The sequence below is a fragment of the Myotis davidii genome, unplaced genomic scaffold (assembly GCF_000327345.1).
Source record: "Myotis davidii unplaced genomic scaffold, ASM32734v1 scaffold471, whole genome shotgun sequence".
NCBI classification, from domain to species: domain Eukaryota; kingdom Metazoa; phylum Chordata; class Mammalia; order Chiroptera; family Vespertilionidae; genus Myotis; species Myotis davidii.
The window spans coordinates 1486915-1490390 of record NW_006283354.1 but is presented as its reverse complement, the minus strand read 5'-3'; the positions used below and the strand labels follow the sequence as shown (position 1 = coordinate 1490390).

Here is a 3476-nt window from a genome sequence, read left to right as displayed (position 1 = left end):
GTGACAGTAAACTGATGAGCAAACATAGATACCGAGGCAGAGCAACATCGAACAGACTGTAAAACTACAGCCGGAAGGCTGAGGAAAGTTAGGGGGTGGGAGGGGGGTAAGAGATCAACTGAAGGACTTGTATGCATGCATATAAGCCTAACCAATGGACATAAGACACTGGGGGGCATGGGAGGCTAGGGGAGGGTGAAGGGGAGAAACAAAAAGGAGACATATATAATACTCTTTGTAATACTTTAAGCAATAAAACAATTTTTAAAAAAAAGATAAAATAATACATTGGTTTGACCAAATTCTCTAGCCATTAATCATCTAAGGAGGAATTGATATTAAGAATTTCTGATTCGTGTTATATTTTTTTCATTGTATCATATTACCTGGAGGTTTTCATAATTCAAATTAGAGCTTTAATTGAAATTATAAAGTAACATTTTATTAGTACTGTCACCATTGTTAAATATATTGGGACTTACATTGTGGTAATCTTGTTTTTTCAATAGGGTATCAACTTGATTTGATCCATATTTTTTTTGTAATGGGCAGCATTTTTATGCATAATTCAGTATAGCACTCTTTTCTGGTCCTGAGTTTGTCTTGAATTTTTTATTCTCTTTCTTGTCAGTAAAACTATATTTCTTTACTTTTTTCAAATCCTCACCGGAGGATATTTTTCCCATCGATTCCTAGAGAGAGTGGAAGGGAGACACATTGATTGACCTCCCTACCAGGGCTGGGAACATGCAATTGAGGTGTATTCCCTTCATTAGGAATCAAACTCGCTAGCAACCTTCTAAGGCAGTAACACTGCTTCTACTCAGGTTTTGACTTCCCTACCTGGCTGCCCAGGCTCCCCCTACTCCAAAGTTTAAAAAGAAAAAAAATCCTGTATAATCCTCAACCCAGTATCATTATATTCTTCCACATCTCAACTCCTTTCCAGTTTGTGTCCGCTTTTAGTCACTCTGGTGCCTTCGGGTAGTTGTTCTTTATATTTTGCCCAGAATTTATAGTTGTTATCTGCAGTAGAGTTGATCCTAAAAGAGCTTCTATTTTAGTGAAAATGTGTGTGTTTTATATAAATGAGGAAATATTTCCCATAAATCCCTATCTGTACTTTTGTCTCTTGGGTCAAAATTGTATCACATGCTTATGCTGAAATCATTCACAGGCAAGGGGAGTGAATGATTATGGTTCTTAACTATTGTCCTGGGACACTTTCAGGGGTTCATGAAGTCAAAAGTATTTCCATAATAACCCCATCGTATTACTTGCCTTTTTCATTCTGTCAGGGTATGTAGTGTAGTTTTCTAGTGGCTACATGGCATATTATATTGAAGCAGGTTGAATACAGAAGATACTGGTATAATAACTTCAGCTGTCTTCTATTAAGCCAAACATTAAAGAAATTTGCGCCCTGGCCAGTGTGGCTCACTTGGTTGGTCAATGTAATGTACATCGAAAGGTTGCTGGTTCAATTCCCAGTCAGAGCTCCATCCCCGGTATAGGGTGTGCAGGAGGCCGCTGATTTACATCAACGTTTGTCTCTCTCTCTCCCTCTCCCTTCCCTTTTCTCTTAAAAAAAATATTTTGTAAGTAAATATTAATAAAGATGACCTACAATAAACTAAAGCTCTCTGGGTATGGTCCGTATTAATTTTTTTTTTATGCTCTTTTTAAGGCTTTATTTATTTATTTTTTTAAATTTTATTATTTATTACAAAGGATATTACATATGTGTCCATTTTTTCCCCCCGCCCAAGACAGTCCCCTAGCCTCCCCTATCCCCCAGTGTCTTATGTCCATTGGTTATGCTTATATGCATGCATACAAGTCCTTTGGTTGATCTCTTACCCCCCTACCTCCTGCCCCCGAACCCTCCCCGGCCTTCCCGCTGCAGTTTGACACTCTGTTTGAGGCTGGTCCGTATTAATTAATTAATTACTTTAAAAATCCTCATGTGAGGACATTTTCATTATTTAAAAAAAAAATGTACTTTCTATTGATGTTTCCATCTCTCTTTCCTTCTCCCCCTCTGAAATCAATAAAGATATAGTAAAAAATAATAAAATAAAATAAATATTTTTATTGATTCAGAGTGGAAGGGAGAGGGAGAGAGAGACAGAAACATCAGTGATGAGAGAGAATTACCAATTGGATGCTTCCTGCACGCTCCACACTGGGGATCGAACTCACAACCCAGGCCTGTGCCCTGTCCGGGAATCAAACCATGACCTCCTCCTGGTCATAGGTCGATGTTCAACCACTAAGCAATGCTGGCTGGGCTTCATTGATTTTTTTTTTAAGTTTTTTTTTGAAAATATATTTTCTTGATTTTTTTACAGAGAGAAAGGGAGACAGATAGAGCGTTAGAAACATCGATAAGAGAGAAACATTGATCAGCTGCCTCCTGCACACCCCCTACTGGGGATGTGCTTGCAATCAAGGTACATGCCCTTGACCAGAATCAAACCTGGGACCTTTCAGTCCACGCAGGCTGACGCTCTATCCACTGAACCAAACCGGTTATGGCGGTTATTTATTTATTTATTTATTTTATTTTTTTAATTTCAGAGAGGAAAGGAGAAGGAGAGAGAGATTGAAATATCAATGACGAGAAGAATCATCCATTGGCTGCCTCCCGCACATCTCCTACTGGAGATCGAACCAGCAACCCAGGCTTGTGCCCTGACAGGGAATTGAACCTTGACCTTCTGATTCATAGGTCGATGCTCAACTACTGAGCAACACCAGCTGGCCTCACTGATTTTTGAGAGAGAAACATTGAGGTGAGAGGGAAACATTGATCGGTTGTCTCCTGCACGAGCCCAGACTTGAGACCAAAACCTGCAACCTAGGTATGTGCCTTGACGTTGCTCTAACCAATTGAATCACACTAGCCAGGGCTGGTTCTTATTAACACAAATGTTTAAGAAGGGTTGGTTTTACACTAATCATAATTCACCTCCTAAGACTGAGAATTAGGCTCATGCCTGGTTTGATACAAATGACTGTATTGGATGGATGGATATGTGAATAATATTGGGATTATGTTAAAAAAGAATAGGCTTAATGGTTGCTGGGCAGGCATCCCATATACTTTAATTAGCATATTATATTCACTTGCATGAAATTCACACAGTTAGGTTAGTAGTCAGAATATCTCAGGCTAAAGTAAAAGTTTTGGTATTTTTTACTTATAAAGTTAAATTTATATTGATATTAATTCCATTATTTTTCTGATAAGATTTTTGGGTACAGTGTTGGATCCTAGTTTCTTTGACATAAGGTCCAAATACTTTATTTAATTCAGTCTTTGAAGAGTAGATTTTAAATTTTAGCCCTGGCTGGGTTGCTCAGTTGGTTAGAGCGTTGTCCCAATACATCAAGGTTGCAGGTTCAGTCCCTGGTCAGGGTACACACAGGAGTCAACCAGTGAATGCATAGATGGGTGGAACAAAACTGTCACT

The 3476-nt window shown here is 38.6% G+C and overlaps 1 protein-coding gene across 1 annotated transcript in view; it reads left to right on the top strand.

Moving 5' to 3' along the window:
- DDX46 (DEAD-box helicase 46) overlaps positions 1-3476 on the top strand; it is a 58525-nt gene that overhangs the window by 34391 nt on the left and 20658 nt on the right. The gene's annotated exons all lie outside the window — the stretch shown is intronic.